Below are 16,004 nucleotides of genomic sequence, written 5' to 3' on the forward strand. Positions count from 1 at the left end.
TTCCTGATGAAGCAGGTGATTGTCCAGCCATGGTGCAATTACGCCTGAAACTGACACTTTCACGCACAACGAGTTCAATGGCAGTGTTTACAGATGGAGAAGAATGCTGCTATTGGGAGAGTTCTACTAACTTGAAGAAAACAGAAAACTAAGACCCCAGTTAATATGTTCTAGTAACCCTTCAACAATATTAGCATGTAACAAAACAAAATTCAAACACCTAACTTCGACTTTGTGACAAATGACGAGGACACAACTTAGACTTTGTGACAGAAAAGAAAGACCTAAGTGACCAACTCATGTAGGCAAAACATTGATGGGACTGAAATCTCTATAATATTAGATAAATACCAGTGCCGAATTATGCTTTGAGATTTAATAGAATTCTAGAAAGAGTGCAAGGACCCAATCACAGGAACATGTGTAAAGACCAGGAGTTCAGTAGAATTCTAATGAAACCGAGGAACCCAATGGGCATATTCAATACAAATTGCAACTTCAAAATACCCAATATATTCGAGGAAGAAAATTGGATATAAATGCCAAGTTTTGAGAGGAAGGAATACAGGAGGGGGCTCAGGGAGGCATTGCAGGTCACGCTCCCAGAGAGAACTGAGGCATGTTGGGAATTTTTTGTTTAATTCCAAAACAAAATTTACTGTATAGAGAACAATGCTCTGTTTTAACCACATGATTTTAGCACATGGAAGTTAAATTGTTTCTGGACAGAAAGATGCACAATGAAACTTTGTATTCATTAATAAAAACTGTCTCATACAAATTTCTTGCTTTCATAGAGGGATTCTCCAAGAACTTCTAAAAAAAATTACTCTGTCTCTTTTAGAAATTTTACACTACTATGTGTAAGAATTTCCTTTACATTTATTGCTATAAATAAAAAAAAATCTCTTACATATGCTACTGTATTCTTCACATTCGTTATATCAATGAACAAACAAATATTAACCAACAAAAAACTTTCACTTCATTTATTTTTGTTTTTCTTCTTGCTTGGACGCTGCTGTGTTTTTACATTGCAATACCTATGCAATTAACAACACTATCCTTCACACTGTTGTGTGAATTTTCATATCATATATCGCGCACACCAAAAACATAACAATACATTCGTTTTTACTTGTCCCGTAAAAACTACACACGTGAATAAAATTAAAAACAATATAATTAAAATACTTTACCTACAATCTACGACCACAATAAATTTTCATTAATTACTTTACTGAGACAAACAGTGGTCAAACCCAAAACTTCACGCAAAGGTTCATGGATCAATGGCGGAGACCTGTACAGCAACTTTAGTTCCAATCAGACGGTGGACAACCAAGCTTTCAATCGGAAGGTTATCGCTTGATCAAACCACACGACCTTTACACTCCGATGAAAACCACTTTTCAAAAACTGCCAACCATGTGTCATACTGTGTACATTATCAAAGTTGTTTGAGAAAAAACCACCGCTCGGTGAAAAGCGGTGCGATGGGAGTACTGGTGGTTTCTGAATTAAATGCGCAGGTGAAATTGCAATTTCAACACTCCCCTTTAATTTCAACTGCTGGGTTATGAATCATACCCAGACATTTCCTCAAAAATTAAAAACTTTTCTGGTCCAATGGTTTGGTGAAAATGTCAGCAACCTGCTCCTGAGTCTTGCAATGTTTTAAAACAATTTCTCCGTTGTTCACCAATTCCCTAATGTAGTGAAACTTTGTATCAATGTGTTTCGTTCTCTTATGAAACACATAATTCTTAGATAATGCAATAGCTGAGCTATTGTCACAAAAAATCAAATTCATTTTACTTGCTCTTGGCATAAGCTACTTAACATCCTTCTCATCCAAACTGCTTGACATGCTACTCCTGTAGCTACCACATATTCTGTTTCTGTTGTAGACAATGCTACAATAGGTTGTTTTTTAGAAGCCCCTGAAATGGCTCCTGAACCCATGTGAAAAACATAATCGCATGTGCGTTTCCAATCATCTACACTTCCAGCACAATCACTATCAGTGTATCCAACTAAATCTGAACATTTTGATTATATCCGACCCAGTTGCAGTCATATATATGAGCCTGCCAACTATGCTCTTGTACAAACTAGGATGAAAATCATTGATGTTGTCCTCTTTGCTAAGTTTTAATCCCATCACTGTGGGAGTGATTGCTGCCTTGCACTCTTGCATGTTAAATCTTTCCAACACTTCATTAACATATTTCTCCTATGAGATAAAAATTCCATTTTCATTTTGTTCTACTTCTATTCCTAAGAAGTATCTCAGCAAACCCATGTCAGTCATTTCAAATTCTTCTTTCATGACTGTTTTGAAATTTTCAATAAGATAAACATCATTGCTTGTGAAAATAACATCATCAACATACAACATAACAATTAATAATTTACCATCCTTTTCTTCGATGTAAAGGGTGGGTTCTCCCTCACACTTCTCAAATCCATTTTCTAGTAGATAGGAATCTATCCTATTGTACCACGCTCTTAGTGCTTGCTTCAGCCCATAAAGAACTTTCTTCAATCTGCACACTTTGTGCTCTTGGCCTTTCTTTTCATAGCCTGGAGGTTGTTCAATGTAGACCTCTTCCTTTAACACTCCATTTAGGAATGTTGACTTCACGTCCATTTGATAAACTTTCCACTTGTTTTGTGCTGCTATGGACAGCACTGCTCTCACTGTTTCCATTCTAGCAACCGGTGCAAAAGTTTCCTCATAGTCTCTCCCATACTGCTGCTTATATCCTTTGACAACAAGTCTTGCCTTGTGTCTTTCTATTTTGCCTTCAGCATTACTCTTGGTCTTGTAGACCCATTTAACTCCAATGACTTCCTTTTATTTTTGTAGTTCAACTAAATCCCATGTCTTGTTTCTTTCTATGGCATTGACCTCCTCATCCATAGCTTCTATCCATTTCTTATCCTTAATTGCTTCTTCGAAATGAATAGGTTCATCAACATGACAATATAAAGCAAACAAAGAATTCATACCTTCGTTTGCTACCTCTTGCTCATAAATATCACTTAAATTTCTGATCTTCTTACCTCTTTCATTTGGTGTACAAGTGCTTGAAGAAGGACTTGAATTTCCTCCTTGTGGTGTACTTGTAGAAGCACTTTCATTTCTCCTCAAGGGTGTCCTTTGCTGTCCTTGTGTTGGTGCTACTGTTTTGGGATGTATTTCAGCCATCTCCTCATTATTTTCATCATGTGACAAAGAGGTTTTAACATTAACAGTATTCTCTATGCTTACATCCCAAGCTTCCTCCTCAATGAACTGAACATCTCTACTTACAATAAGCTTCTTGGTGGATGGGTTATACAACATGTAAGCTTTGGATTCCTCACTGTATCCAATGAAAATACATTTCTCCCCTTTGCTATCCAACTTCTTCCTTAGATGATCTGGAATGTGTGCATAGGCCACACATCCAACAACTTTCATGTGGGAGACTCCTTGCTTTCTCCCACTCCATGCTTCTTCCGACACTCTATTCATCATTGCTTTTGTAGGGAATCTATTTAGAATGTATGCTACACAATGTACAGCTTTAGCCCAATAATCATTTGGCAAATGCTTTGCCTTTAACATACTCCTCGCCATATCCATGATTATCCTGTTCTTCCTTTCAGCAACTCCATTTTGCTGGGGGGTGTACGTGGCTGTAAACTGCTTATGAATTCCATTTTCTCTACAATACTGTAGAAATTCTTTGGAGATATACTCACCTCCTCTATCAGTTCTCAAAACTTTGATATGCAGCCCGCTTTGGTTTTCAACAAGTGCTTTGAAATTGAAAAATATTTCAAACACTTCACTTTTGTTCTTCAGGAAATAAACCCAAGTTTTTGTTGTAAAATCATCAATGAATATTAATATGTAGTGGCTACCTGCAAGTGATGGAGTTTGCATCGGTCCACATAAATTTGAGTGGACAATCTCGAAGGGTGTTTTTGCCCTTATGTTTTTCCCTGATGGAAAACTTTCTCTGTGTTGTTTCTCCAAGATGCAACCTTCACAAAGGCTATCTGGTTTCTCTATCAATGGTAATCCTCTTACCATTCCTTTTCTACTCAACAAGTTAAGACCTCTAAAGTTTAGATGTCCAAATCTCAAGTGCCACAACCAATTTTCTTCCTTTGGTTCGCTTTGATAAGCCTCTTCAGTCACTGCTGCTATTACTTCTTTATTTTTCAAATCTGTCTTCATTCTGAGAGGGAACATCTTGTTCCTTGTCATCTTCACTTCAGCAATACATTGTTTACTAGGTGATCTATCCATGATGGTGCATACATCATTCACAAAGTAAACATTGTAACCCTTTTGAACAAGCTATCCAATACTTAAGAGGTTAAATTTCATTCCAAGAACATAATAAACATCTGCTATGGTTTTCTTTTCTCCTTTCTTTGTTAAAACTTTTACTTCTCCTTTTCCCATAACAGAAACTTTATTATCAGTCCTTAGTGTGACTTGTGATTTCACACTCTGATCTAACATAGAAAACAGGGCTATGTTTCCTGTCATATGGTTGCTGCAACCAGAGTCTAGAAACCATACATCTTCACTCTTTTCTTTAGCAATATTACAGGCTAAAAACAAATTGTTTTGGCTGATATTTTCTCTAGTGAAATTTGCACTATGTTTCCTGTCATATGGTTGCTGCAACCCGAGTCTAGAAATAATACATCTTCACTCTTTTCTTCAGCAATATTACAGCCTAAAAACAAATTGTTTTTCCTGATATTTTCTCTAGTGAAATTTGCACTAATTCTATTGCTCATATCATGTTGCTTCTTCCTACATTCATTTGCATAATGCCCATATTTTTTACAATAATAACATTGGACATTGGATTTTTCATACCTTTGTCCTTGAGCATGATGTTGTCCACTTTGTTGGCTGCTACCTTGGCCTTGGTTCTGATTTGGATTGCTGCCTCTTCCTTGAGCATTTGCTGGATTATTTCTTCCACCTCTGTTTTGACTTCTGCCTCTTTCTCTCTTGTTTCCTCTACATTGACATTTTTCTCTTCCAAAGGACATCTAGGTCTTGAAGGCATGCTCTAGAGATGAGTTTTCATTTTTACTCAACCTCTACTCATGTGTTATCAATGAGGCATGTAGTTCATTAACTGAAAAGTTTGTGAGATACTTTGTCTCTTCTATGGTGGTGACAATCACATCGAACCTTGAGGCTAGGACCCTCAACAGTTTCTCCACAATCCTAGTTTCTTCAAGAATCTCTCCATGTGACCTTATCTGTATGACCAGACCAATCACATGTGTGAAGAATGAGTCAATATTATCTGACTCCTTCATGCAAAGATTCTCAAAATATCTCCTCAACAACTGTAGTTTTGCTGTCTTCACTTTCTCCATGCCTTGATAGGCTGTCTTAAGAGTTTTCCATGCTTCTTTGGATATCTTGGCTGCTGCTATCCTTGGAAACACACTCTCATGCATTGCTTGATACAAAAATACGAGGACTTTTGAGTTCTTCTTCTTATAGCTCTTCAACAGATCTTTTTCTGCCTGAGTTAACCTATTAAACTCATCTTCATCTGCTGGCTCTTCAAATCCATCCTCAACAAATTCCCATAAGTTTTGTGAGGCAGGCAAAGCCTTCATGGTTATTGCCCAATAGTCACAGTTTTTTCCATTAAACTGTGGGAGCTGAATATTAAAAATACCCATGCTAGTGCTAGTGCTGGAGCTAGTCATTCTTACACTTTTAAATATGCTTCAAATCCCTGACTGTGTATTTAAAATAACTGAGTCTTCACTTTGCTGGAGACGTTGTTGCAACAAGGAAAGCCTTCCTTCGGCTTCTTTGACACCTTCAAAGAGCCTGGACAAGCTTCGATACCACTGTTGGGAATTTTCTGTGTAATTCCAAAACAAAATTCACCGAACAGAGAACAATGCTCTGTTTTAACCACAGGATCTTAGCACAGGGAAGCTAAATTGTTTCTAGACAGAACAGAGTATTTCAGATGCACAATAAACCTTTGTATTCATTAATAAAAACTGCCTGATACAATGATCCGGATTTAAACAGGAACACAATAAAATATAGAGATAACCATAAAGACAATTATGCAGTGGAAATAATACTTTATTTCATTACTGTAAAATACTGAAATATGCTTACAAATATAAATGGAAATAACCCAGCTAGGGCGATGGTAGCTTATCTCTAAGAAGATATGTGTCGGCTACATACCTCTGAACTGTTCTCCAAAAAACTGTGTTACAATGCGGCTTGAGGACCTATTTATTGTTGAGAAACAATGGAAAACCCTTCACATTCCACAACCTAACCCTAGAAGATGAAACGCCAAATTGTGGGCCTCGTTTTTGGGTAAGTTGGTACATCAACTTCCGAGGGTCGCGAATTGGTCGTACTATCTCTGTTTGACGTGCATGATAGCCCATTGGAAAGATCTCTCCGAGGAATACAACGGAAAAGACGATTTTTAGATAAAAAATAGTTGTGGGATTTCTCAAAAAACGTCGTTTAGGGCCTCAAAACGGCTTCGGAAGTTTAGGACCCGAAAAACTGCTAAAAATAGTAAACTGTGCTATAATTAAGGAAACAGAAAAACTGAAAGAGACAGTTGTGGGGGTCCAAATGGGATTGGTGGGTGGCCACCAACATCCACCTGGATCATTCCTCCCCCCTTAGGAAGTAATGGTCCCAATTGCGTTAAGTTCCTCCCTGAGATGAGGAAGCTTCTGCTGAGCTGGGTCTCTGATGAGCTGTTCTGCAATCTCTGATGTGTCCAGAAATGGTGGGGAGCATGGTCAGCAATGGTCCACATTGAACACTCGGTGCAAGCGAAGGAATGGAGGAATGTTGTGCTTCAAAGCATTATTTCCTATAGCCTTGTTACTGGTGTAAGGACCATGTCGAAGTGGTCTGAGTTTTTGATGGGTTCTGGTAAGGCGCTCCCTCTGCAAATGTAACCAAACTTTGTCGCCTACGTGAAACTTGTGTGGTACCCCTCCTGGTAAGGAGAAGTTGTTCCTGTGTTCTGTCACGACTGTATCCCTCTGTTGCTGCTGCTGTGTGGAGGAACCCTTCGCGGGGGTCATGGATGTAGCAACGATCTTCCCCTTACTTTGGGAGCGAACCAGACAGAAAATAAATTTCCTAGTCTGTGAGATGAGCTTGCTGCCTTTGTTAGTAGTGATCAAAGAGGTGGCGGCAGGTGGGCCTACCTCCGGTATCCTGTATAATGAATTATCCAAAGAAATGATGACAGCGCGAGGCCTTGACTCATACATAGCATGTTGCCTCCACAAGTATGGCTAGCCTAATAGTACATCACAAACATCCAGAGGTGTAACATCACACAATACCTCGTCTATGAAGGGCTTGATGCTGTAGGGAAGGCGACACTGCTGGCGAACTTTGAGATCTCGTCCTTCGTGAAGCCAACCAATAATGTACGACTATGGGTGTGGTGTAGTTGGTAGGCCCAACCGCTTCACGACCTCTACTGAAATGAGGTTCTTTTGGCTGCCACTGTCGACAATGAATTGCAGCGGTGAACCCTTCACCCACATCTATGAGTGGAAAAGACGTTCTCCCTCCTCTGGATCTTCGGGCTCATTTTTCTAGATCTTGGCAGTAGCAACAGTGGCGTTGGGATCCGCATCAATGATCTGTTTCCCTTTGTCATTTCCCTTGTCGGGTTCTAACTCAGAGTCCGAACATGCATCTGATTCGGAAGCCTTCAACTTGGCCACCAGCGACTGCTTGGTCCGACACTCACTTGTGTCATGAGTGGGACTCTTGTCGAACTCACACCACTTTCCTATGTCCTTCTTCGACTTCGTGGTGTTGTTCTTTTCTTGCGGCTTCGACGAGTTGTCTTGGGTCACCCCGCCTTAGCTTTGTCCTTTGGGCTTTGGATTTGCAGATCCAAAGTCTCGCTTCTTCTGTTTGGACTTTTGCTCGATTTTGACAGCGTATCGGTATGTTGTGCCGAGTGAGGAGATGTTCAAGAACTCCATCTCTTCCTGGATGTATCTATGTAGGCAGCCGCGGTATTTGAGTACCAGATGCAGCTCAGAATCTTTGATACCCAATTTTGTGCGAAGGGTATGAAAAATGTTTGTGAACTCCGGCACATCTTGGTCTCGTCCATTTGATGTATTTGTCCTCATAGCTTTTGAAAGTGTAGTACTGCTCCTTGATGGCATTCCGGAAGTCATACCAAGTGGGTGCAGCTGAAAACAATGAGCCTGTACTTTCATCCTTCTGTTCGCAGTAGGTTTCCCACCAGTCCTTGACGTGGGGGTCTGCTTTGAGAAGAGCGGAAACAATCTTTTCTCGACTTGAAAATTCATGAACAGAAAAATACCCATTGAGCAGATTTAACCATTTATCTACGGCATCTACGTCTATTTGACCCTCGAAGATGGGGATTTCAAAATTAACTTGTACCTTAAATGGTGTGGAATTTCCAGAGTAGCTGTTGGAAGCCGATGCGTCGCCTCTAGGTAGCCGCTGAAGGATTTGGGCAAAGTTGTCCATCATCGCGTTCCTTTGTTGCTGAAGGACTTCTTCGAGCAAGATTTTGATAGGATCTCCTGCCCCCTCGTTTTTCTTCTCATCCACCATGGGAGGTCGTCGAGATTTGCAAGGCTGGTCTTGCAAAGGTTCGACCAGTTCCAGACCTAACTCCTTATATCCCAACCTCGTTGGGGACATGCAAAGAAAAACAGAGAAAAAGTAGACCGCTCTGATACCACTAATCCGGATTTAAACAGGAACGCAATAAAATACAGAGATAACCATAAAGACAATTATGCAGTGGAAATAATAGTTTATTTCATTACTGTAAAATACTTAAATATGCTTACAAATAGAAATGGAAATAACCCATCTAGGGCGATGGTAGCTTATCTCTGAGAAGAGATGTGTCGGCTACATGCCTCTGAATCGTTTTCCAAAAAACTGCGTTACAATGCGACTCGAGGGCCTGTTTATTGTTGAGAAACAATGGAAAACCCTTCACATTCCACAACCTAACCCTAGAAGACGAAACGCCAAATTGTGGGCCCCGTTTTTGGGTAAGTTGGTACATCAACTTCTCGGGGTTGCGAATTGGTCATACTATCTTCGTTTGATGCCCATGATAGCCCGTTGGAAAGATCTCTCCGAGGACTACGACGGAAAAGATGATTTTTAGAGAGAAAAATCGTTGTGGTGGATTTCCCAAAAAATGTCGTTTAGGGCCTCAAAACGGCTCTGGAAGTTTAGGACCTGAAAAACTGCTAAAAATAGTAAACTGTGTTATAATTAAGGAAACAGAAAAACTGAAAGAGACAGTTGTGGGGGTCTAAATGGGATAAGTGAGTGGCCACCAACATCCACCTGGATCATACAAATTTCTTCTTCTCATAGAGGGATTCTCCAAGAACTTCCAAAAAAATTACTCTCTTTTAAAAATTTTACACTACTGTGTAAAACTTTCCTTTACATTTACTACTGTAAATAAAAAAATCTCAAAAACTTTCACTTCATTTACACTGTTGCGTATATTTTTGTTTTTCTTCTTGCTTGGAAGCTGTTGTGTTTTTACATTGCAATACTTATGCAATGAACAACACTAACATTCACACTAACCTTCACACTAGTGTGTGAATTTTCATATCATATATCGAGCACACCAAAAACATAACAATATATTCGTTTTTACTTGTCCCGTAAAAACTACACCCGTGAATAAAATTAAAAACAATATAATTAAAATACTTCACAGGACTTTTACCCTTTTACCCTCCGATGAAAACCACTTTTCAAAAACTCCAACCACGTGTCAGACTCTCTACATTATCAAAACCAGTTTGAGAAAAAACCACCGCTCGGTGAAAAGCGGTGCGATGGGAGTACTGGTGGTTTTCAAGGGAAATTACAAATTCAACAAGTCAAGCAGCTTGCATTGGCTAACCTCGTGTGTGGTTATAAATAGGAGCTCTGGTTCTCTAATTGTGGGCCAGTTCTGGAATCTCTGATAAATACTCAAAACAATAAATAAACAACACGATATACAAACCACACGTTGGGGCCTGAATTCAAGCCGGGGGAATCAGATTCAGAAGAGAAAGGAAACAGCATTAGACTCGGACATTAACTTATTAAAATATCATTTTAAGATTTTTAAGTATTATGCCGTTATGTTGCTTTATCAAAGGTAGAGTGAGGCGTTCAAGCTGCTAGATCTCTTTTTGATTAGGGTATCCAATCACTACAATGGTATCGCTATAAATGAATATTCAAATTCGTAATGTGCGACTTTGGAAATTGCTGCTGTGAATTTCATGGGCCATGGGTGTGTATGGAATATGCGTGTGGTCACTGGAGTTACACGATACTTTTTTCCAGAAGAAAAATCTATATTTGTTATATTGAGATCATATAAACTGTTCTGATGATTACATGGAAGTATGGATCGGATTGTTCCATCGATCACATATCGGGTCCTTCATAGTCGATCTATTGAGGAATACCAAAATAGGAGAAATGTGTTCAGAAACCATAGATACAAAAATTCACATAACATTCACATACATATCCTTGACCATCTGCCGACCAAAGTGGGAAACTATGTTCAAAATTCATATATACAAGAAATCACTGATATGTTGTGCACAGTGCCGGAAAGCCGATGATAATGGAAGCTAGAGGATGTTGAGCCGCCAGAGGAAGGCCGCCTGTAGAATGAAGCCGAAGAGAGATGTGATCTAATCCGGTGGCAGAGAGCCGGAAATTAAGGAGATGATGGTCTCGGGAGGTGGAAGATAATCCTGAAAAACACAGCAACATCGCCATTTCCAAACATGCCAGAGCGTGAGGAGGAAGATGGCATGCCAGAAGGGGCGCTGAGAGGACCACCAGGAGAAAGCATCCTTGACCGAGGGGAAAGAAAGGACAGGAAACCCATAGCATGACGATAGATCGCTCCAAATGGCAGTGGAGACAGAACATTGGAAGAACATGTGGATGTTCGTTTCCAAATGAGAACGACATAAACAGCACTGGCTTGGACCTTGCCACCCCTTTTGTTGAAGAACATCCCATACGAGATTCCTATCATGAAAGAGAAGCCAGCCAAACAGAGTGGATTTGAGAGGGCATTTGGATTTCCATAGCTTGAGTGGGAAGAGGGAAGGAAGAGGCGGCCTGTAAGAAAGGGCGAGGTATAGACGTTTGACGGTAATGGGGTGGGTGGTGGAGTCAGTGGAGCAAATGAGGGAGTCATGTGTGCCCAATTGGAAGATGTTAAGGCGAGAGAAATGATGGGTGGCGGAGGACCAGAGGGGGCGAAGGGGGGGGGGGGTAAATGAAGCTGATATTCCGATTTCCAGATGGGAGATAGTGAGGACCATGTGTCAATGAGCATGGACCAGGTGAAGATGCCCCTGGAGTGAAAGAAGGTGAGAAGCGACGGGGGGATATGAGATTCCAAGTTGTGAAGGGTGGGATCAAGTGCAATGTAGACGGAGGAACCAGAAGAAAATGTCCATTTGAGAATGCTGAAGAGGAAACGCTGATTCTTACGGAAGCAGCACCAGATGGGAGAACCATGGCAAATCCCAAGAGTGGATCTTCTGAGCCAAAAAACTAAGCTGCGATACTTATTACACGATACACGATACTTATTCTACAGGAGTTACACGATACTTATTACAATAACGCTTATTAAACTGCGGCAAAGACAGCGAATTTCAGCCCAACATTATCACATCATTTTATATTTTATTCGATTTGAATCAATCCACACGGAAAAGAACAGTGCAAGTCTATAGACTGCTCACAACATCATCTTGGGCGGCTGCAAATCGATTTTAATGTCCAAATTTATGGGAGACGGGAATTTGAAGATTCTAGGTTAAAGCTCATAAAGCCCTTGCAAAAATCGCTTCGAATAAGCTTTCGAATCGACTGTGACATGGACTTTTGAAGATTCTTGAGAATATAAGCTTTCCAAATTTACGTGCAAGGGTGGTTATGAAGATCCTGTTGTGGACGGTACAATACCCTCTAATAAAATGGACAATTTTTTTAATGGAGAATCATGTGAAAAGAAAAGATGATGGAGAATTTTCTAAACAAATCTTTACAATGATGATTATGGTTAGGTTAATGTATGAATAATTATTTCTAAATTTAGATTATACTAGAAACTATTAGGGATTACTAGAAAACTAAAAATAATTAACATATGGCAACATTACTTTAATAATTATCACCATTATTATGTGGTGAGAACTGACATTTAGTTAAAGTATAATACTTGAGATTAGATCGAAATTTAGTGTGTTTTTTTATAAACAAATTACTTTCACTAAAAAAAGAGTTTACATTTTCGTGTGTTGTAATCTTCATGGGCTACATATATCCACACCATGAGAACCATAAAGATGAGAAAGTACCAAGTCCAAAATAAGTTTGAAAATAAGCCCAGAAAAGCCAACGAAAGGGAGACACATTAGAAAAGAGCCACTAAAGGGAGATAAATTAGAAAATAGCCACCCGGAGGAGAGGAATAACGTCCCTCGAAACATAGTAATACGCCTATAGCATAAATCACCAAGTGCCACGAGAAAGATAGTAAAAAAAAATCTTAAAAAAAAACAAAAAACTTGTATTTGGAAAAAATAATTTACATATGCAAATTAAAAAAAAAAAAACAAAAAAAAGGAAAATGATATAACAAAAACATTCTTGTCCTGGAATTCAAAGGTGTTAGATACACAAACAACAACATCGACATGGAGAACAAAATTCATTGAAACTAGCTGGAGGGAGATCCCCTGTTTGGATATGACATCTACAAGTAGATTCTACTCCCGGTAAACATGGTCGAAGGAGATGTTGGAGAATGAAGTTAACAAGACTTGCATATTCTGCAACCAATGAAATAAGGATGGGACCTTTAGGGAGTTGAACTTACATCTGAAACAAAGCACTTACATCTGGAAATCAAAAAAGAAAAAAGTAGAGCACAATATAACAAAAACATTTATGTGCTAGAAATCAAAGATGTTGGATCCACAAACAACACTGTTGACATGGAGATCAAAATGCATCGAACTTGGCTAGAGGGAGATCCCTGATTTGGATATAGCATCTGCAAGTAGATTCTGCTCCCGGTAAATGTGCTCGAAGTAGATGTTGGAGAATGAAGTTAACAAGGCTTATATATTTTTCAACCAATTAAATAAGGATGGAAGCTCAAGGGAGTTGGAGGTCTGATCCCACTCAATGACTATTTTGGAGTCCCTAACGATTAGTATCTTCTTAATGGAAAGCCAGGGAGCACACTGAAGCACCCCCTAAAGAGCTGCCACCCCTGTCCTAGAATTAGAACCAGGTCCATTGGACCAATAAAAGTGGTAGGCTTAAGATGGACTGATCTCAATATAGGCCCCAAAGCTACACAGACCATTAGAGGAAGCCCCATTGAAGAACCATATGGGAACAGAGCACCTAAGGTCCTTATAAGAAACATAACACTTGTTGATTATAGGTTTCCATGGGATTATCTCATTGAAATAGGCAGTAATCATCAGATTATTGATCATCACATTAGGGGAATTGTTTTCGAAAATGAATGCATTTCTACATTGCCAATTCCCCAAAAAATGTACAGTAAGATGAATCTATATTATTTCTGCCTAGAGGCTGAGATGACAAGGAAATAATCAATAGATGATCAATACACCATTGCTTCAATCTAAAAAAAAATTGAGACCTCCTCCCAAATAGAAATCGCAAAAGAGCAATGCAAGAATAGGTGAAAAGAATCTTTAAATGAAAACTTACATATTGAGCACCTCACAGGGCCCTGAAAACCCCTCTTAATCAGATTTTCCAAAGTGAGAATTCAATTGAGGAGGACCAACCATGTGAAGCATTTTACCTTTAGTGTAACTTCCCATTTCCACAAGAGATCTAACCAAGCCGCATGGGGTCCAGGCTGATTGATCATGGAAATAAATGAATAAACCTATTTGGCTACTATGTTACCCGCTAATTCTCTACCTCTCCGCACAAGCTTATCATCCTTGTGAGACAAAGATATCCATGCATTGCATAGATTACCCCCAAATTTCTCCCATTCAATCTCATGCTCCACTAGTAGGTCAATCTTCCATGTGTGTGACCATTTGATAAGAGAAGATAAGGGGAGCCGACAACTAGCAAGGTTGGTCAAGGAGAATAGGTTGTGTCCATTCAAAGATTGAATGACTCGAGTCAAGACAGTATGAACCTGAGTTAACCATTTTATCGCATCTAAACCTATTAAAACGCTTTTCCCCCTTCCCACCTCCCAACACAAATTGCCACAGAGCCAAGGTTTTGCTAGCATCAAACTAGGTGATATGAAGGATGCATTATTTTTAGAAGGTGCCCCAGATGCTATCCAATCCTCCAAGGATGAGATATGAAGGTTTTACTTCTACATGTTGATGCAAGTTGTCTTAAGATCTATGTTGTGTAAGTTTTTTTTAGGCTCCAAACTTTGTATTTTGTAGCTTTTTCATTTTTTCTTTAGCTTTATTCTAGCCTTCTTCTTCAATATTTTTTTTGACTTCAGTGGCATTTTCCTTTAGTTCTTTTATTCATCTACTTGTACCTCAACTACTATTGATTGAAATTCATATTGACTTGTGTAAGATCAAAAACATTATCTTCGTTTTCTTTTATCTCCTCCTCTACCATTGTAATAGCTTCAACAACTTTGATGGTAGCCTTCATTTTTTTGTTCCATATTTTGTTATAGTTATGAAGGATTTTCCATACTCACTTTCCTCCTCATCATTCTTGAATTTTCCATGCCACTCTTTATGAAATGATAATTTAACCTCATATAAATTTCAAAATTCACTACTTTTTTTTTCTCACTTGTTTCTCTAGCTACAAAGTTGGCTTGAATTTCACCATCTTCAACTTCAATTTCATCTTCCACATATGTATTTTCATAGTGGCCTTCACTTTTTGTATGATGTTGATACTTATCTTGCACAATTTCACCTCCTTCTTTTGTGATTTTTTCAAAGACTTCCCCATATTATTTATGCCAATTGTAATCTCCATGCCTTTTATTCCTTCTTCTCCTTCGACAGACTCTTCCATAGCATCTTAGTCACTTTTGCAATATCAAAATTTTTCACATCTCCTGTTACATTGGGTGCTTCATTAAAACCTGCAATGAATGTTTCCCCCCATCACTATATGTCATTTCTAGAATATGCGATGCTTCTTTGATCTTGGTTGTTGCTGCAATATTGGAAATAATGTTGTCATCCAAACCTTGTTGAGTGAGAAACAATGTTGCTACATCATCCTTCATGTTGCCTATAAGTTGATCCCTTTGACTTGGGGGTTCTTCAAACTCCTACAAAACAATATCCATAACTCATTTATTCATAATTTGGTTCTCATTTTAATGCCCAAAATTCATAACTTTTGCAATTTTTGCAACAAAAATAGGTGGTAGAATATAAGAATCGTTGAAAAATTCCATACTGATAATTACTTTCCTAGTGGAAAAATGAAGAGCTCTATGAATCTACTACTCCACACAATAACAACTTCTGTTATTGTTACATTTTCTCCTTTTCTTTTGCTTTTTTGGTATTACCTTTTCTTAAACCTCCATTTTTTTTTTTAATTTTCCATGTTAATCTTCAAATACTTTTTTTATGTACTAATTAAAATCCACATTCCAAAAAAAACACTCCAAATAAATGTCAATATGTAGAGACATATGCGAATAAAACCCTTCACACCACATGGAATCTAATAATTCAAATACCTTTTCTCTTTTTTTGTTCCTTTAATGCAACAACCAAAATCACTTTAAAAATATCTCTCAAAAAAAAAATTTCTTGTGACATAATAAAGGAATATCTAATTTTTAATAAACCATTTATAAGTGAAAATGAAAAAAGTAGGA

This window comes from Pinus tabuliformis, chromosome 7 (genome assembly GCF_031772625.1).
Source record: "Pinus tabuliformis cultivar Carrire ecotype Pingquan chromosome 7, CPIR1, whole genome shotgun sequence".
Taxonomy (NCBI): domain Eukaryota; kingdom Viridiplantae; phylum Streptophyta; class Pinopsida; order Pinales; family Pinaceae; genus Pinus; species Pinus tabuliformis.